Source organism: Danio rerio, chromosome 13 (genome assembly GCF_052040795.2).
Source record: "Danio rerio strain M-AB ecotype USA chromosome 13, GRCz13ab, whole genome shotgun sequence".
Lineage (NCBI taxonomy): Eukaryota > Metazoa > Chordata > Actinopteri > Cypriniformes > Danionidae > Danio > Danio rerio.
The window spans coordinates 34,537,712-34,559,605 of NC_141033.1; the positions used below are offsets into that span (position 1 = coordinate 34,537,712).

The window sequence follows — 21,894 nt, forward strand, 5'->3', positions numbered from 1 at the left end:
AAAGTGCTTTAAAGACCCCATTTCAAATAAGTAGAAAAAAACAATGGTCAGTTCTTATACAGGACGTCCCATACTATATCTGTACTTCACATGAAACCTTTTTACTGCAGCATTTTGGAGAAAGGGGGTATTAACATAATATAAAGTGCTTTAAAGACCCCATTTCAAATAAGTACAAAAAAACAATGGTCAGTTCTTATACAGGACATACCATACTATATGTGTACTTCACATGAAACCTTTTTACTGCAGCATTTTGGAGAAAGGAGGTACTAACATATTTTATAGTGCTATAAAGAGCCCATTTCCAATAAGTAGAAAAAAACAATGGTCAGTTCTTACATAGGACATCCCATGCTATGTACTTGACATGAAACTTTCTTACTGCACTGTTTTGGACAAATGGGGTATTAACATAATATAAAGTACTATAAAGACCCCATTTCCAATAAGTAGAAAGAAACAATGGTCAGTTCTTATTCAGGACATTTCATACTTTATGTGTACTTCACATAAAAACTTTTTACTGCACTGTTTTGGAGAATTGGGGTAATAAGCCAATATAAAGTGCTATAAAGACCGCATTTCAAATAAGTAGAAAAAAACAATAGTCAGTTCTTATACAGGACATACCATACTATATGTGTACTTCACATGAAACCTTTTTACTGCAGCATTTTGGAGAAAGGGGGTATTAACATAATATAAAGTGCTATAAAGACCCCATTTCAAATAAGTAGAAAAAAACTATGGTCAGTTCTTATACAGGACATACCATACTATATGTGTACTTCACATAAAACCTTTTTACTGCAGCATTTTGGAGAAATGGGGTATTAACATGATATAAAGTGCTTTAAAGACCCCATTTCAAATAAGTAGAAAAAGACAACGGTCAGTTCTTATACAGGACGTCCCATACTATATCTGTACTTCACATGAAACCTTTTTACTGCAGCATTTTGGAGAAAGGGGGTATTAACATAATATAAAGTGCTATAAAGACCCCATTTCAAATAAGTAGAAAAAGACAATGGTCAGTTCTTATACATGACATCCCATACTATATCTGTACTTCACATGAAACCTATTTACTGCAGCGTTTTGGAGAAAGGGGGTATTAACATAATATAAAGTGCTATAAAGACCGCATTTCAAATAAGTAGAAAAAAACTATGGTCAGTTCTTATACAGGACATACCATACTATATGTGTACTTCACATGAAACCTTTTTACTGCAGCATTTTCGAGAAAGGGGGTATTAACATAATATAAAGTGCTATAAAGACCCTATTTCAAATAAGTAGAAAAAGACAATGGTCAGTTCTTATACAGGACATCCCATACTATATCTGTACTTCACATGAAACCTATTTACTGCAGCGTTTTGGAGAAAGGGGGTATTGACATAATATAAAGTGCTGTAAAGACAGCATTTCAAATAAGTAGAAAAAAACAATGGTCAGTTCTTATACAGGACATACCATACTATATGTGTACTTCACATGAAACCTTTTTTACTGCAGCATTTTGGAGAAAGGGGGTATTAACATGATATAAAGTGCTTTAAAGACCCCATTTCAAATAAGTAGAAAAACACAATGGTCAGTTCTTATACATGACATTCTATACTATATATGTACTTCACATGAAACCTTTTTACTGCAGCATTTTGGAGAAGGGGTATTAACATAATATAAACTGCTATAAAGACCCCATTTTAAACAAGTAGAAAAAAACAATAGTCAGTTATTATACACGACATCCCAGACTATATCTCTACTTCACATGAAACCTATTTACTGCAGCATTTTAAAGAGAAGGGGTATTAACATAATATAAAATACTATAAAGACCGCATTTTAAATAAGTAGAAAAAAACAATGGTCAGTTCTTACACTGGATATCCCATACTATGTATGAACTTCACATGAAACCTTATTACTGCAGTGTTTTGGAGAAATTGTATAATATTATATTTCAAAGTGTTATAAAGACCCCAATTTAAATAAGTAGAAAAAAACAATGGTCAGTTCTTATACACGACATCCCATACTATATTTCTACTTCACATGAAACCTTTTTACTGCAGCATTTTAAAGATAAGGGGTATTAACATAATATAAAATACTATAAAGACCGGATTTTAAATAAGTAGAAAAAAACAATGGTCAGTTCTTATGCAGGACATCCCATACTATATATGTACTTCACATGAAACCTTTTTACTGCAGCATTTTAAAGAGACGGGGTATTAACAACATATAAGATACTATAAAGACCGCATTTTAAATAAGTAGAAAAAAACAATGGTCAGTTCTTACACAGGACATCCCATACTATGTGTGGACTTCACATGAAACCTTATTACTGCAGTGTTTTGGAGAAAGGGGGTATTAACATAATATAAAGTGCTATAAAGACCCCAATTTAAATAAGTAGAAAAAAACAATGGTCAGTTATTGTACACGACATCCCATACTATATCTCTACTTCACATGAAACCTATTTACTGCAGTATTTTAGAGAAATGGGGTATTAACATAAAATAAAGTGCTATAAAGACCCCATTTCAAATAAGTAGAAAAAAACAATGGTCAGTTCTTATACAGGACATCCCATACTATATATGTACTTCACATGAAACCTTTTTACTGCAGCATTTTAAAGAGACGTGGTATTAACAACATATAAGATACTATAAAGACCACATTTTAAATAAGTAGAAAAAAATAATGGTCAGTTCTTACACAGGACATCCCATACTATGTGTGGACTTCACATGAAACCTTATTACTGCAGCGTTTTGGAGAAATTGTATAATATTATATTTCAAAGTGTTATAAAGACCCCAATTTAAATAAGTAGAAAAAACAATGGTCAGTTATTATACATGACATCCCATACTATATCTGTACTTTACATGAAACCTATTTACTGCAGCATTTTAGAGAAATGGAGTATTAACATAATATAAAGTGCTATAAAGACCCCATTTCAAATAAGTAGAAAAAAACAATGGTCAGTTCTTATACAGGACATCCCATACTATATATGTACTTCACATGAAACCTTTTTACTGCAGCATTTTAAAGAGAAGTGGTATTAACATAATATAAAATACTATAAAGACCGGATTTTAAATAAGTAGAAAAAAACAATGGTCAGTTCTTATGCAGGACATCCCATACTATATAAGTACTTCACATGAAACCTTTTTACTGCAGCATTTTAAAGAGACGGGGTATTAACAACATATAAGATACTATAAAGACCGCATTTTAAATAAGTAGAAAAAAACAATGGTCAGTTCTTACACAGGACATCCCATACTATGTGTGGACTTCACATGAAACCCTATTACTGCAGTGTTTTGGAGAAATTGTATAATATTATATTTCAAAGTGTTATAAAGACCCCAATTTAAATAAGTAGAAAAAAACAATGGTCAGTTATTATACACGACATCCCATACTATATCTGTACTTTACATGAAACCTATTTACTGCAGCATTTTAGAGAAATGGGGTATTAACATAATATAAAGTGCTATAAAGACCCCATTTCAAATAAGTAGAAAAAAACAATGGTCAGTTCTTATACAGGACATCCCATACTATATGTGAATTTCACATGAAACCTTTTTACTGCAGCATTTTAAAGAGAAGGGGTAATAACATAATATAAAATACTATAAAGACCGCATTTTAAATAAGTAGAAAAAAAACAATGGTCAGTTCTTACACAGGACATCCAATACTATATATGTACTTCACATGAAACCTTTTTACTGCAGCATTTTAAAGAGACGGGGTATTAACATAATATAAAATACTATAAAGACCGCATTTTAAATAAGTAGAAAAAACAATGGTCAGTTCTTACACAGGACATCCCATACTATGTGTAGACTTCACATGAAACCTTATTACTGCAGCGTTTTGGAGAAATTGTTTAATATTATATTTCAAAGTGTTATAATGACCCCAATTTAAATAAGTAGAAAAAAACAATGGTCAGTTATTATACACGACATCCCATACTATATCTGTACTTCACATGAAACCTATTTACTGCAGCATTTTAGAGAAATGGAGTATTAACATAATATTAAGTGCTATAAAGACCCCATTTCAAATCAGTAGAAAAAAACAGTGGTCAGTTTTTGTACAAGACATTCATTATTTTGTGTGTACATCACATGAAACATTGTTACTGCACTGTTTTGGAGAAAATAGGTATTAAAATAACATAAAGTTGTATAAAAACCCCATTTCAAATAAGTAAAAAAAAATAATGGTCAGATCTTAAACAGGACATGCTAATCTATGTGTGTACTTCACATGAAACCTTTTTACTGCAGCATTTTAAAGAAACGGGATATTAACATAAAAATAAAGTGCTATAAAGACCCCATTTCAAATAAGTAGAAAAAGGCAATTGTCAGTTCTTATACATGACATACCATACTATATCTGTACTTCACATGAAACCTTTTTACGGCAGCATTTTGGAGAAACGAGGTATAAAGCCAATATAAAGTGCTATAAAGACCCTATTTCAAATAAGTAGAAAAAACAATGGTCAGTTCTTATACCGGACATACCATACTATATGTGTACTTCACATGAAACCTTTTTACTGCAGCATTTTGGAGAAAGGGGGTATTAAGATAATATAAAGTGCTATAAAGACCCCATTTCAAATAAGTAGAAAAAGACAATGGTCAGTTCTTATACAGAACATCGCATACTATATCTGTACCTCACATGAAACCTATTTACTGCAGCGTTTTGGAGAAAGGGGGTATTAACATAATATAAAGTGCTATAAAGACCGCATTTCAAATAATTAGAAAAAAACAATGGTCAGTTCTTATACAGGACATACCATACTAGATGTGAACTTCACATGAAACCTTTTTACTGCAGCATTTTAAAGAAACGGGATATTAACATAATATAAAGTGCTATAAAGACCCCATTTCAAATAAGTAGAAAAAGACAATGGTCAGTTCTTATACATGACATACCATACTATATATGTACTTCACATGAAACCTTTTTACTGCAGCATTTTGGAGAAACGGGGTATTAAGCCTATATAAAGTGCTACAAAGACCCTATTTCAAATAACTAGAATAAAACAGTGGTCAGTTCTTATACAGGACATACCATACTATATGTGTACTTCACATGAAACCTTTTTACTGCAGCGTTTTGGAGAAAGGGGGTATTAACATAATATAAAGTGCTATAAAGACCCCATTTCAAATAAGTAGAAAAAAACAATGGTCAGTTCTTATACAGGACATCCCATACTATATGTGCACTTCACATGAAACATTTTTACTGCAGCGTTTTTGGGAAACAGGGTATTAACGTATGATAAAGTGCTATAAAGAGCCCATTTCCAATAAGTAGAAAAAAACAATGGTCAGTTCTTAAACAGGACGTCCCATACTATATGTGTACTTCACATGAAACTTTTTTACTGCAGCGTTTTGGAGAAACAGGGTATTAACATAATATAAAGTGCTATAAAGACCCCATTTCAAATAAGTAGAAAAAAACAATGGTCAGTTCTTATACAGGACATCCCATACTATATGTGAATTTCACATTAAATCTTTTTTACTGCAGCATTTTGTAGTATTAGGTTACTAATTTAATTCAAAATGTTATAAAGACCCCATATCAAATAAGTAGGAAAAAACAATGGTCAGTTCTTATACAGGACGTCCCATACTATATCTGTACTTCACATGAAACCTTTTTACTGCAGCATTTTGGAGAAAGGGGGTATTAACATAATATAAAGTGCTATAAAGACCCCATTTCAAATAAGCAGAAAAAGACAATGGTCAGTTCTTATACATGACATCCCATACTACATATGTACTTCACATGAAACCTTTTTACTGCAGCATTTTGAAGAAACGGGGTATTAAGCTAATATCAAGTGCTATAAAGACCCCATTTCAAATAAGTAGAAAAAAACAATGGTCAGTTCTTATACAGGACATCCCATACTATATGTGCTCTTCACATGAAACCTTTTTACTGCAGCATTTTAAAGAAACTGGGTATTAACATATTTTATAGTGCTATAAAGAGCCCATTTCCAATAAGTAGAAAAAAACAATGGTCAGTTCTTAAACAGGACGTCCCATACTATGTGCACTTGACATGAAACCTTTTTACTGCAGCGTTTTGGAGAAATTGGGTATTAAAATATTATAAAGTGCTATAAAGACCGCATTTCAAATAATTAGAAAAAAAAACAGTGGTCAGTTCTTATTCAGGACATCCCATACTATGTGTGTACTTGACCTGAAACCTTTTTACTCCAGTGTTTTGGAAAAATTAGGTATTAACATATTATAAAGTGTTATAAAGACCCCAATTCAAATAAGTTGAAAAAAACAATGTCAGTTCTTATACATGACATCCCATACTATATCTGTACTTCACATGGAACCTTTTTATTGAACAATTGGGTATTATTATAATTCAAAATGTTATAAAGACCCCATTTCCAAAAAGTATTAAAAAAAACAATGATTAGTTATTGTACAGGACTTCCCATACAAAATGTGTACTTCACATAAAAACCTTATTACAGCAGGGTTTTTGAGAAATGAGGTTTAACATAATTTAAAGTGTTTCAAAGACCCAATTTCTTGTAAGTAGAAGAAAACAATGGTCAGCTCTTATGCAGGACATCCTATATTATAAGCGTACTTCACATGAACACTTGTTACTTCAGTTTTTTGGAGAATTGGGACATTATTACTTTTCAGATTGATATAAACACCCAATTTCTAATAAGTACATAAAATCATCAGCTCTTGTACATATGAAGACTTCTTACTGCAGCAAGTTCTATAATGACCCAATTTATACTAAGAAAACATTGATCAGTCGTACAGGACATGCAATGCTATATGCATATCTCAGACGAAGACTTGTTACTGCATCGTTTTGGAGAATTGGGACATTGTTACCTTTTAGATTGCTACAAACACCTCATTTCTAATAAGTAGAAAAAAGAACAGTCATTTCTTTTACAGGACATCACATACTATATGCATACCTCATAGGAAGACTTGTTACTGCAGTGATCTGGATTAATGGGGCGTTACTACTCTTCAGATGACTATAAAGTGTCCATTTCGAATGAGTAGAATAAAATAATGGTCAGTTTTGATACAGGACGAATGTGTCAAGGACAGACAGCACATCACAGTTTTCCACAACTCCAAATGTGTCAGGGATACACAGAATTGCAGTTCCCTTCCTGCTGAGGAACTATATTTATTGACCTCCATAGTAATTGTTTTTTTTTCTAAAATGGAAGTCAATGGTTACCAGTTTTCAAGTTCATTCTAAATATCTTTTATGTTCAACCAAAAGAAGGAACTAATAAATGTTTGTAACCATTTGATTGCCAGTGCATAGTGCGTTCATTTTCACTTTTGGGTAAACTACAGTATCTCTATGAAATTAACCAAACATATTTGTTTTGTCTTTGTCTTTGTACCCTACATTCCGAGCAGCACCACTCATCATCCCCAATAATATCATTTTGTTATAATGTTACAATAATAGCTTGAGACAGTTGGGATGATGCCATCAACCTAACTGATCACTGAATTGTCCATTGATGAACTGACTGTTTTTTTTTTTTTTTACTTATTAGAAATGGGGTCTTGATAGCCATCTAAAAGGTAATTATGTCCCTTTTCTCTAAAACGCTGCCATAAGAAGTCTTCATATGAGGTACGCCTTTAGTATGGGACGTCCTTTTTAAGAACAGACCATTGTTTTCTTCTACTTATTAGACATTGGGTCTTTATGACACTTTGAATGTTATTATTCCTCTATTTCTCCAAAATGCTGCAGTGACAAGGTTTCATGTAAAGTAAGCATATATTATGGAATGTCATGAATGTGAACTGCCCATTGTTTTCTTCTACTTATTAGACATTGGGTATTTAAAGCACTTTATACAATGTTTATGCCCAAATTCTCCAAAACACTGCAGTAACAAGTCTTCATCTGATAAATACATGTAGTATTGGATGTCCTGTACAAGAACTGACCATTGATTTTTTCTACTTATTAGAAATGAGGTCTTTTTAGTACTTTAAGTTGCTACCTATTTCACCAAAATGCCGCAGTAGGATGGTTTCATGTAAATTATGCATACAGTGAGGGACGTCCTGTACAAAAACATAAAGCACTTTATATTATGTTAATGTCCCAATTCTCCAAAAAGTGGCAGTAAGAAGGTTTCATATTAGGTATGCATACAGTATGGGATGTCCTCTACGAGTTTTCAGCTATAGGAAGAGCTGAGCATTGTTATTTTTTTTCTACTTTTTAGAAAAGGGGTCTTTAAAGCAATTTATAAGTTTAATACCCAATTTCTCGAAAATGGTGCAGTAATAAGTTTTAACATGAAGTATGCATAAAGTATAGGACATCCTGTATGACAACTGACTATTGTTTTTTCTACTTATTAGTAATGAGGTCTTTATAGTACTTCATATTATGTTAGTGCCCCATTTCTCTCAAAAGTAGTAGTAAGAAGGCTTTATATGATGTATGCAAATTTTATGAGATGTCCTCTACAAAAACTGACTATTTTTGTATTCTACTTCTAAAAAATGGGGTCTTTAAAACACTTGAATTTTGTTATTTCCCAATTTCTCCAAAATTATTTGGTGAGAAGTCTTCACATGAAGTATGTGTATAGTATAGGAGGCCCTGTATGAAAACTGGCAATAGTTTTCTTCAACTTATTAGAAATGGGGTCTTTATAGCACTTTGTAATATGTTAATATCCCATTTCTCGAAAATGCTGCAGTAAGAATAATCCATGTGAAGTACGCATATAGTCTGGGATGTCCTATATAAGAACAGACCAATGTTTTTTTCTACTTATTTGACATGCGGTCTTTGTATCACTTTATAATAGGTTAATACCCCATTTCTTCAAAATGCTGCAATAAAAAGGTTTCATGTGAAGTACACATAGTATGGGATGTCCTATATATGAACTGACCATTGTTTTTTCTACTTATTTGAAATGGGGTCTTTATAGCACTTTGTAATATGTTAATACCCTGTTTCTCCAAAACACTGAAGTAAAAAGGCTTTATGTGAAGTACACATATAATATGGAATATCCTGTATAAGAACTGACTATTGTTGTCTTCTACTTATTTAAACTGTGGTCTTTATAGCACTTTATAATGGGATAATACCCCATTTCTCGAAAATGCTGCAGTAAAAAGGTTTCATGTGAAGTACATATATAGTATTGGATGTCCTATATAAGAATCAACCATTATTTTTTTCTACTTATTTAAAATGCGGTCTTTATAGTACTTTATATTATGTTAATACCCCGTTTCTTTAAAATGCTGCAGTAAAAAGATTGTATGTGAAGTACACACATAGTATGGGATGTCCTGTATGAGAACTGACAATTGTTTTTTTCTACTTGAAATTCGGTCTTTATAGCACTTTATATTAGATCTATACCCCATTTTTCCAAAGCAGTGCAGTTAGAAGGTTTAGTGTGAAGTACACATATAGTATAGGATGTCCTGTATAAGAATTGACCATTGTTTTTTCTACTTATTTGAATAGAGGTTTTTATAGCACTTTATAATAGGTTAATACCCCCGTTTTTTTAAAATGCTGCAGTAAAAAGTTTTCATGTGAAGTACATATATAGTATGGGATGTCCTGTATAAGATCTGACCATTGTTTTTTTCTACTTATTTGAAATGGGGACTTTATAGCACTTTATTTTATGTTAATACCCCATTTCATTAAAATGCTGCAGTAAATAGGTTTCATGTGAAGTAGAGATATAGTATGGAATGTCGTGTATAATAACTGACCATTGTTTTTTTCTACTTATTTAAATTGGGGTCTTTATAACACTTTGAAATATAATATTATACAATTTCTCCAAAACACTGCAGTAATAAGGTTTCATGTGAAGTCCACACATAGTATGGGATGTCCTGTGTAAGAACTGACCATTGTTTTTTTCTACTTATTTAAAATGTGGTCTTTATAGTATTTTATATTATGTTAATACCCCTTCTCTTTAAAATGCTGCAGTAAAAAGGTTTCATGTGAAGTACATATATAGTATGGGATGTCCTGAATAAGAACTGACCATTGTTTTTTTCTACTTATTTGAAATGGGGTCTTTATAGCACTTTATTTTATGTTAAAACCCCATTTCTCTAAAATGCTGCAGTAAATAGGTTTCATGTGAAGTAGAGATATAGTATGGGATGTCCTGTATAAGAACTGACCATTGTTTTTTTCTACTTATTTAAATTGGGGTCTTTATAACACTTTGAAATATAATATTAAACAATTTCTCCAAAACACTGCAGTAATAAGGTTTCATGTGAAGTCCACACATAGTATGGGATATCCTGTGTAAGAACTGACCATTGTTTTTTTCTACTTATTTAAAATGCGGTCTTTATAGTATTTTATATAATGTTAATACCCCGTCTCTTTAAAATGCTGCAGTAAAAAGGTTTCATGTGAAGTACATATATAGTATGGGATGTCCTGTATAAGAACTGACCATTGTTTTTTTCTACTTATTTAAATTGGGGTCTTTATAACACTTTGAAATATAATAATATACGATTTCTCCAAAACACTGCAGTAATAAGGTTTCATGTGAAGTTCACACATAGTATGGGATGTCCTGTATAAGAACTGACCATTGTTTTTTTCTACTTATTTAAAATGGGGTCTTTATAGTATTTTATATTATGTTAATACCCCGTCTCTTTAAAATGCTGCAGTAAAAAGGTTTCATGTGAAGTACACATAGAGTATGGGATGTCCTATATAAGAACTGACCATTGTTTTTTTCTACTTATTAGAAATAGGGTCCTTATAACACTTTAAATCATATTAATATACAATTTCTCTAAAACAGTGCAGTATTAAGATTTAATGTGAAGTACACATATAGTATGAAATGTCCTGTATAAGAACTGACCATTGTTTTTTTCTACTTATTTAAAATAAACTCTTTACAGTACTTTATATTATGTTAATACCCCGTTTCTTTAAAATGCTGCAGTAAAAAGCTTTTATGTGAAGTACACACATAGGATGTCCTGTATAAGATCTGACCATTGTTTTTTTCTACTTATTTTAATTGGGGTTTTTTATAGCACTTTAAAATATGTTAATACCCTGTTCCTTCAAAACTCTGTAGTTAAAAGTTTTCTTGTGTAGTACAGATATAGTATGGTATGTCCTGTATATGAACTGACCGTTGTTTTTTCCTACTTATTTGAAATGTAGTCTTTATAGCACTTTTTATTAGGTTATTACCCCGTTTCTCCAAAACAGTGCAGTAAAATGATTTCATATGAAGTACACATATAGCATGGGATGTTCTGTACAGGAACTGATCATTGTTTTTGTCTACTTATTGTAAATTGGGTCTTTATAACACTGAGTAATGCTAATACCCAATTTCTCCAAAACATTGCAGTAATAAGTCTTTATTTGAAGTTTAGAATGTGATGTACTGTATCAGACCTGACTATTGTTTTTTTCTACATATTTTAAATGAGCAATTTTTTTTCCAAATTGCTGAAGTAAAAAGTATTCAGATGTAGTATATATGCATATGGCATGGGACATCCAGTATCAAACCAGATCAGTCTTTTATTTAACTTATGTCAAACAATGTATTTATAGCACTTTAAAGACTTTATAGCTCAATAATAGCACATTTCTCCAAAATGCTGCAGTAAGTTATTATGAGGTATGCATATAATATTGGATGTCCTGTCCATAGTTTTCTTCTGTTAACTTAAATGAGGTCTTTTACATCAGGTATGCATGTACATCCTGTATCAGAACCAAACTTTGTTTTTTTTCTACTTATTTCTTTATAGCACTTTAAAGTGTGTTAATGGTACATTTCTCCAAAATGCTGCAGTAAAACAGGCTTCATATGATGTATGCTTAGTATTTGACTTCCTGCATCAGATCTTATTGTTGTTCTATTCTACTTATAACAAATAATAAGGTCTTTACAGTCATCTAAAGTGTAATGATGCCCCATATCCCATATACTGAAAGAAACATAACCTTTTAAATCCCCTTTAAATAAAATAAACATATATTTGTAATTTAAACAATGTTTTGTTGGACTACTTTATGATTGTTTTCACTTTCTGAGGTTAGCCACGTTGTATAAAATTGCATTTAACCTTATTTGCAATGTACTGTAGTTGGCTAGGATAAGTAGAAACGCATTCTGTGTATTTAGAAATCGTATATTTATTCTGTCCGTTTGATCTGCTATAAAATCATTTGAAGCAAAAAGATAAACTTGAGGAAATTAAAGGTAAGCCCAGAAACCAATTTCTTAAAATAACAACAGTCAAAAAAGCTAATAAATTGTTTAATAAAGCATACGTGGGAGGAAAGGGGGATAAACTTATATTTCGTTGTCATCTCTCTGTTCTGGGCGAAATGGGTGCTCTGTGGAGCGCTCTCTGTGTGGCTGCTGACTTTACCGTAATGATAATAATACGCGCGCACCAAAATATAAAGCGCGGCTGGCTTGACTGTGTTTTTCCGAACCGCGGCTGGCTTGACCGCAGTGTATTAAGGCTGTGTGACCGAGTTTCAGTGGAACAGCTTTGCTGGTTTTTAAGTAACGTTAAGTTATAAGTTATACTCGCGTGAATTGGAGACATTTGTAACTCGGTATGAGGGGAAATACACACTCGTTAAGTTATTATTAGTGGTGGGCCGTTATCAGCATTAACGTGCTGCGTTAACGCGAGACTTATCGCGCGATAAAAAATATATATCGCCGTTAATCTATTCTCAACGTTGGGTTGGGAGCTGCAGCTCATGGGTGACTTTCATACTTTGACATTTTACGTTAGCGCGGATGTATACCTGACAGGTGAGCCGTCTGACAAACAAGTGCCCTTCTGAATCAAATCAGCAGAATGCCTGACTTTAACTGCAGTTCGGCAGTTTCACTTTAACTCATGAACATTTCATTCATCCCGCGTGACAAACTGGGGTAATAGACGCAAATAAGAAGCAAGAACTGATGAGAATGTTATGGAATTTAATAACGCTCGCCAAATGGAACGAAAAAAAAACTTCCGCATTTCGCGACGTGTGTTTGTGTGTACAGAGATAACAGAGTGATACAGTAAGTGTGTGACATTTAAAAGTATTTATAGTGTTTACACTGTCATGCGTTTTCGGCCTCAAATAGCCTACAACGTGTACCTTAAAGCACACAATTAAATGTTTGTTGTAGTCGAGTTGAACTGTCATTGATATTTATTTATTCACTTTTAAGAACCTCAAGGGCAGCTAATATGAAGATATAAAGATGAGTTGTTCTTCCACAGTCTTAAAATTCTTCAAACTAATTGTCAGTTCGATTCATTATAGCAAATAATACTTTCTTTACTATTAGAAGATCAGGAGTTTTATTTGAATAAACCTTGATAATAGAGTGAACTACACATGGTGTTATCGCAAATGAAATCTTTTAATGTAGATTGAATGAGTGTTATTTTTGTTGTAGGTGTGTTGGTGTAAAAATTGATGCTGACTGGTTAGTACTGCATTTTTAACCATAACAATAATGATTTATATTTAGCATTGCATCTATTGTCATTTTACCAAGAATGTGTTTGCTCTTTCAGAACTCAGGCAGTTGTGCTGGACCTTCTGTACTTTATACAGGAGATGACAGTAAACTTTCAAGTTTAAGAGGTAAAATGTTCAGGGTTTTTCTGTTTGATTTTGAGTGTTTTGTAGATATAATGTTCACTGATATATGATATAAGATTTGCTTTATGTTTATGTTGTCATTTTGGTTATAAGTACAAGGTACAGGTACATTTTCACAGCAATCTAAATTAAAATCTTAAATCTTACATTCAATCCAAACTGAATTTAAATTAATATGGACAAATTAAATAAAATACACCTGGGATTTTAAATGTTTTCATTTTTTTGTTATTTACAAAGTTTAAAGTTTAAAAGTAGACTACCTGCTGCATGTTTCAAACTGAATGAGTGTTATTTTTGTTGTAGGTGTGTTGGTGTAAAAAGTGATGCTGACTGGTCAGTACTGCATTTTTTAACCAAAAAAATAAACAATGATTTATATTTAGCATTGCATCTATTGTAATTTTACCAAGAATGTGTTTGCTCTTTCAGAACTCATGCAGTTGTGTTGGACCCTCTGTACCTTATACAGGAGATGACGGTAAACTTTGAAGTTTAAGAGGTAAAATGTTCAGCGTTTTTTCTGTTTGGTTTTAAGTGTTTTGTACATATAAGGTTCACTGATATTTTGCTTTGTTGACTTCCAGGTTCTGTAATTTTGGATATAAGTACAAGGTACAGGTACATTTTCACAGCAATCTTAATAAAAATATTAAATCTTACGTTCAATCCAAACTAAATTTGAATTGATATAGACAAATGAAATAAAATACAGCTGGGGTTTTAAATGTTTTCATTTTTTTATTATTCACAAAGTATGTAAAGTATAAAAGTAGACTACATGTTGCATGTTTCAAACTGAATGAGTGTTATTTTTGTTGTAGGTGTGTTGGTGTAAAAATTGATGCTGACTGGTCAGTACTGCATTTTTATAAATAATACAAAAAATAAAAAATGATTTATATTTAGCATTGCATCTATTGTCATTTTACCAAGAATGTGTTTGCTCTTTCAGAACTCGGGCAGTTGTGCTGGACCATCTGTACTTAGTACAGGGGATGACAGTAAACTTTCAAGCTTAAGAGGTAAAATGGTCAGGGTTTTTTTTTTATATTGATGCTTTTATTTTTATTATTTGGCAAAACCAATTTCTTGTACCTATATTTTTACTAAGTGTTTACATGAACACATTTTGCTTCAGTAATTTAGAATTTTGTTAACATGTATTCAAACTAAAAAGTACTGGGTTGATGTGGGTGTTTTATCTGGGTTTTTTAAGCTGCTACTATAATCTGTTAAATAAACCAAGCAGTTATTTATTATTATTATTTATTTTTGCATCATTTGAAATGTTACAAGTTCTTTATTTTGGTAATGTCTGCTTAAAGTGATAAGGAAATAACTGGTCCACTGCTGAATCTCTTTTCTTTTCTCTCTTAGCCACCTGATGATGAGAGAGACAATTTCAATGTGGGCATCTTGATGGTGAGCCAGGCCTTCATGCTAATTTTGTGACCGTTTAATCTATTTAGCGTCATTGTAATAACATTATTTCAGGATGCAAAACTGGCTAAAAATCAAATTTAAATTTCAACATTAATTGTATGATAGTGTGGTTGATTTAACATTTTATTTAATGTTGGGTTCATTGTAAAAAAAAAAAAAAGATTTAATTTTGGTTAAATAAAAGCTGATTTTGGGACAGTTTTGTCTATTTATCATCATAGAATTACCATTATTTCAGGGTGGAAAACTGCCTAAAAATCAGTGGTGACTTTTTAACGTTGTTTCAATGATAGTTTGATTGATGTTTTAACATTTATTCAATGTTAATTTAACGTAGGTTTGCTCTCTGGGTAAGAACTAACTTAAAAAATGCGAAAAACTTATGTATGTGCCACTTGACTTTTGTATCACATGTTATTGGCATGTTATGGAATTTAACTATGGCAAATAAGTGAGAGGAGATGGAAAGCTATGATGTCTACACGTTTTCCTGAAACATTTTCAAGGTCAATTCTTTCTTGTATAAAGATAGTGGAAAAGAAAGAAATGTAAAACAAAATGGTTTGTCATTTTTTTAAATTTTGTTTTCTTTCCTTTATTGTTTTTTTTTTTTGCCTTATTTTTGTTCTTGCACTATAATTATTTCTTGTAATATTTGATTAAGTAAATATATATATTTTAATTTCTTTTAAATTATGTAGCAGACATGTATTTGAATAATTTTACATAATAATTATAATATTTATAATATTATTTATAATATTAATAATTTAACATATAGGTGTGCATATATGTACCCATATATGTACATGTAATATAGGAAAACAGCCAATTTTATATTTGTCACATATTTCAAAAACATAAATCAAAACCTATATTAAACCATATGTTTATATAGGTTCTTTCCATGTGGACGTGTACAAGACCCAACACACAACTCACTTTTCTTTTTTTCAGAAGAAGAGTCCACAGTCACAATAACAAGATCATTGGGCTGTCCCCTAATTGTGGTGAGCTACATGTTTAGTCTCTTATGTGCTAAACATTATGTAGCCTAAGGAAGCAGCCCTGACTCTGGAGTTTATATGAAGGTCTGTTTTTACATTTTTAAGTTTATTTCATTTTTATAAGACAAGTAAGTTGATACATGTTTGTTGTATTTACAACAGGAGCATGCTGAGTAACTATCCAGAATCTAGGTCCAAAGCAGAAAAAAAGAGCACCAAGCAGAAACATACCATCTAAACTCCTTCGATTCCTGTCAGACCAGAAAGACTTTCAGAATCCTTGGAAGATTTAAAGGTAATTAAGCACACCAGTAATACTTTATAATAACTAAACACTATTGATTAATTTATTAAGCATTAGCAAAAAGTTCTGTTAAGCATTAACTCTACATTAATAGACCTTAGTATACAGTTTATAACTACAGCTGCAAATGCTGTAATCTTGACTTATAAGCACATCTATAATGTGCTTAATGATTTTGTTTTTATATTTTGTTAATGATTAATTTTTCATTACTAAATTTAGTATAGCATTATTTATAAACCAGTGATTTAAGAATAGTTGGTGTATTTTTTTTCTAATCATTCAGAATGTGTAAGTAAATGGTTAATAAACTATTCAAACTAACATTTATATATCTTATTATTCAGGCATATAGTAATAGTTGGGCAGCACAGTGGCTAGCACTGTTGCCTCACAGCAAGTAGAGCTCCGGGTGCTTAGGTTTCCCCCACAGTCCAAAGACATAAGCTATAGGGAAATTGATTAACTAAATTGGCTGTAGTGTATGAGTGTGTTTGTAAATAAGTGTGTATGGGTGTTTTCAAGGGCGTACTCATGCTATCCACAGTTGCCTTGAAACTGGAAGCGTGCTTGTCTCCCCGACGACCTGCACTCACATTTCATTCGAGCCTGAGCATGCTTACATCATCAATAATGCACTGTTCAGTTTAACAAGTGCTCTCACTCAGCACAGTGGAGATTTCTTTATATTGTTATATCATTTTAGTTGTTCAATATGCAGTGACACGCAGTCAAATATTTCGCCGAACAGATCAGCCACTTTTGACGCTCATAAACAATCAAAGTCAACGTGCTGCAGGTACTAGGAGGTTTGCTAAAGGTGCAGCTGTTGTGCAGTGAGGGGTTTGTGTCTTTAATCTATGACAGTTTGCAAGGGACTTTGATTTGGATAAATTAATCACTATTACTGTTCAATGAACGCAAACCCCTTACTGCACCACAGCTGCGCCTTTAGTAAACCTCCTATTCCTGCAGCACAAGGAATTTATGATTGTTTATTAACATCAAAAGTGGCTGATCTGTTCGGCGAAATATTTGACAGCGTGTTACTGCATCCCAAATGACTAAAACAATATAACTAAAGAATTCTCCTCCGTGCTGAGAGCACTTCCTAAACTAAACAGCGCATCATCGATGATGTAAGAGTGCTCAGGCTTGAATGCAATGTGAGTGTGGGACGTCAGGGGAGACGGGAGGGAAGACAAGAGTGCTTCGGCCTGGTTTAAGGCAACTATACATAGTGTGAGTACACACTAAGCTGAAGGAAAATACATGAATGAATTGTAATAGTTATATTTGTAAATAAAGTACAAAAAATAAGTATATAAAGTATATACAATATTTATTTTAATAAGTGCTTTTGTTAACTTCATCCAGTTTTGTAGCCTAAAGTGAGGATTGTTTATGCTTTGTAAATCCCCTTATAAATCACAATTAAAGATTCAGTTATATTCTAAAAATGAAATTCATTTTATTGTATTAAATGAAAAATAAATCTTATCTAAAATAAAATTACTGTACAGTTTAAACATAGCTAAATAACACTGAAATGTTGCATCGTAATATCATTAAATTATTTTAGTGTTGTTTTATCCTGTTTTATGTTATATTTTGGCACTCCAGCTATTCAGCAAGGTTTCATATTTACAGTAATTACATTTTTTAGATAAGACTGTTTAGATAAGAATGTTCATTTGATACTGAGCCTTTAACTGTCGTTTATAAGGATTTATAAGTCATGAATAATCCTCACAGATTAGGCCACAACTGGAAGAAGTTTTGTAAATAATGCAATATTAAATATAATATTATATATATATATATATATATATATATATATATATATATATATATATATATATATATATATATATATATATATAGTAATGTAAAATCAATCATTAAAGTTTGATAACACAATTATTAAACTGTAGCTGTAGCAAATTTTGCAGCTGTATTTATAACCGACATCCGGTATTTATAACCGACATGTATTTATAACTGCTAACATCTATTAATTTAGAGTCAATGCTTAACAGATAATGAATTCACTATTTGCTAATGCTTCATAAATGAATCATAGCCTGTAGTTATTATAGTGTTACCAGCATAGTTTGTTTATATTACTGTTTCTCTCTTGCATTATTGTTCCGAATATTGTCAAAAGTACCTACACTTTATTTTGAAAAATCTTAAAGTGATTTCTCACCCAAAACTGAATAATTGATAATTCATAATTTACTCACTCTTGACATTTTAAACCTGTATGACTTTGTTTCCTCTGCAAAACACAAAATATCATATTTTAAAGAATGTTGCTCCTATTTCTCCTACTTTGTTCTGTGGAAGTATGTCAGTCAGACAGGCTTGAAATTACAAGAGTGAGACAAGAAGATGATGATAAAACTTCCATTTGTGTAAACTATTGACATGCAAGGAATCACCTCAGTTGTAAGTGAAATGTCATTAGTAATGTTTTTTTTTTTGTTGTTTTTGTTTTACAGCCATTGAAGTATCAGTATTGGAGCGGAAGAAGACCCAGTTGTATCGTCTGTTTCCTGCCATCTTGCAGTTTAACCTGGTTTCTTAATGTAAAGTACTTGTAATTTGCCCACTTGTCCTCAATTATCTTAAAGCTAACATTTAAAACTAATTTGCTATGAGATTATTTGCCAAGACCTCTCACTGTGTGATTCACATGTCAATATGTATTATTGTGTGTATAACTAGCTATTTGGAATTCAAATGATTTGTATTCATTAAAGAATCTGTTTTAATTGCAAAGTTGTTTTTGTACTAATTGTAAGTTCACAGTTAACAAACTATTTACTGCTTCTTTACACATACAGTATAGAATAAATGTTTTTTTTTTACTATGGTAAACCATTAATAGTGTATTTCCCATATGTATATGTTTATCCTTACCAACTGCCATTTCTATGCTGCTTGAAGAGCATTAAATTAGTAAAATAATAATTTTTTTACAGTAGGTATCCCATTAAAACAAAGAATCTGTTCATTTTTTCACTGTGTATATATACTATTAAAAAAACAAAAAAGTCCTCTTTTTACAGTAGGTATACTATTAAAACACAGAATCTGTCTGTTTTTTTACAGTAGGTATACTATTAAAACACAGAATCTGTCTGTTTTTTTACAATAGGTATACTATTAAAACACAAAATATTTCCGCTTTTTTACTGTTGGTATACCCTTAAAAACACAGAAAATAACCGTTTTTTTTATATAGAAAACCCTTAAATTACTATAAAATGTTTCGTTATTTTACAGTAGTTTAACCGTCAAAAAACGGATATTTTGTAGTTTTTTTAATGTGAACACACTGTCAATTAACAGAAGTTTTCCGTTTTTAATTTACGGTAAAATATTTGTGTAATGAGCTGCCAGTACATTTTACCGTTTTTTTACGGAATTTTTTTTTAGAGTGCATGTAGGCAAACCCACATGTGCTGATGCTGTTTTATGTTTACTACATAATTTGGTTCAAGTCTATTTGCATAACACTTTTTACTATAATTATTGTTTCAAAGCAACTTTACAAAAGGTGTGTGCTATTCCATCATAATCTCAAACACAAAAAGTTAAGCTACTTTAATGGACAGTACAGCTGTCAAACGTATACAGTACATTGATCTGCACTTATAGAATATAATACACTTTTTCTAAAATAGTCATATCTATTCTTTCTTACTTTTTTGTTATCTTATTGAGTCTTTCAAGCAGTACCTAATTCAACAGTACTTCAGTACTTTTGAGACCTTGCTGTATTGTCTGTAAGTCAAGGCAGAAATAGCACAACCTTTTGTAGATATTTTTTTAACTATGCTGTTTAAATTAAGAGTTGTCTGTATTTTAATATTTCAATTGACAGGACTGGACTTGATTCGATATGTCTGCTGGAAACGTAATGTGTTGGAATGAATAAAATGTGGATGATTTTCAGGCCTAAATCATTCTTCCCCCATCCTGAATTTCTCATGAGATTAAACTGTTTTTGTGTCCGTGCTATGCTATGAACATCTCTTTTATTTTACTTAACACTGACCTTCTTACTGTTCCAGCAACTTTTATCATCAGTCTACATGTGTTAAAAATATTTCCTTAAAATCTGCATTTCCAGTCTCGTGTTATTATTTTAAATCTGGTCAAGACATTGGGAAAATGCTGTCCTCATCACACATAAACGTTAAAGGAATTATAATCCATGGTTTACATAAATTGGATCGGACAATGAAAAACAGCAATCTGCTATGATCATTGTATGTGTGTGTATGGTGGAAAAACAAAGAAAAAAGTAAAAACAGAATGAGATGAAACCCACCATCACATTCTTGTCAAACTCGTGACAAATCAATGTCTGCTTTGCAAAATCAATATTGACAGTTCTCAAATTTACACTCATCAACACTCTCTATGTGAGGGTGTGTTTCAGCTCCCTGTGGTAGTGCTTCAGTAAAAACAATAATAAAGTCTTAAACAAAGACTCTACTGTAACTTAGTGAAACCTGCTCCTCTGCTCTCTTCAAACCGCTGCCATGCTGTCCATCAAATCCCATAGCTTATCTAAAGTAAACCCTAACGCTCTCACTGTTTCCTTCATTGTATGTCTTTCTCCCTTGCTTGCTCTGGCCGTTTCAAAGCACAGTTATTAAGATATTTTCCCCCAAAATTTTAATCAGCTTTTAATTTACTCAAACTGAATAATCATGTAGGACGTAAGAGTTATTATTGGTCCTGTAGAACATTAAAGCATTAAAGACGGGTTTTAGTCCTTGGTGGTCTACAGTTTCAGCTATAAACTATAGATCTTACTAAAAAAAAAAAAAAATTTTTCTTGCTTCTTGAAACTACTTATTCAAAATGACCTAAATCAATACAAACTTTGAGGTTGTTTTGGGTAACATAGGCTCATTCTGAAAACGTTGCCCTATATACATTTCTTGAGATTGCTAATTAAGTACATACAGTGCTCAGCATATAGAAGTACACCCCTCACAAATCTCTCTTTTAAATTTATATTTTTAATAGGAAGCTATACAATATTTTATTTGTGCATATGCATTAGATTTGTCACCTAGATTAGTCTGGAGCTTATCTAACAAAGTAACTTATGATAACGGTCCAAAAATAGTACACCTAAATGTTAAGTAATAGAAAAATATTAAATACAAATAAAAATAAAGAGGAAAAATCAAGAGAAGCAAAAACATTGAAAAGTTTTGTAGGTTGTCATCTTTTTTGTAATGTTTTGTTTGAATTTAATTATATTATCTT

At 31.6% G+C, this 21,894-nt stretch overlaps 2 long non-coding RNA genes across 2 annotated transcripts in view; one reads left to right on the top strand and one right to left on the bottom strand.

Annotated features, from left to right (window-relative positions):
* Positions 1-20,047, top strand: part of LOC101885246 (uncharacterized) — a 24,126-nt gene extending 4,079 nt beyond the window's left edge. The window contains exons 3-14 of the long non-coding RNA XR_015506109.1: positions 13,634-13,663; positions 13,755-13,824; positions 14,149-14,178; positions 14,275-14,344; positions 14,430-14,457; positions 14,667-14,696; positions 14,798-14,867; positions 15,223-15,267; positions 16,246-16,379; positions 16,458-16,590; positions 19,104-19,672; positions 19,717-20,047. This is a non-coding gene — a long non-coding RNA (uncharacterized LOC101885246). The remainder of the gene's footprint in view (positions 1-13,633; positions 13,664-13,754; positions 13,825-14,148; positions 14,179-14,274; positions 14,345-14,429; positions 14,458-14,666; positions 14,697-14,797; positions 14,868-15,222; positions 15,268-16,245; positions 16,380-16,457; positions 16,591-19,103; positions 19,673-19,716) is intronic.
* Positions 1,786-6,256, bottom strand: LOC148679610 (uncharacterized). Its single transcript, XR_015944945.1, has 3 exons — positions 6,205-6,256; positions 2,612-5,494; positions 1,786-1,900 (listed from the first exon to the last, which is right to left on the bottom strand). It is a non-coding gene; the product is annotated as an uncharacterized LOC148679610 (long non-coding RNA).
* Positions 20,048-21,894: the final 1,847 nt, after the last annotated feature.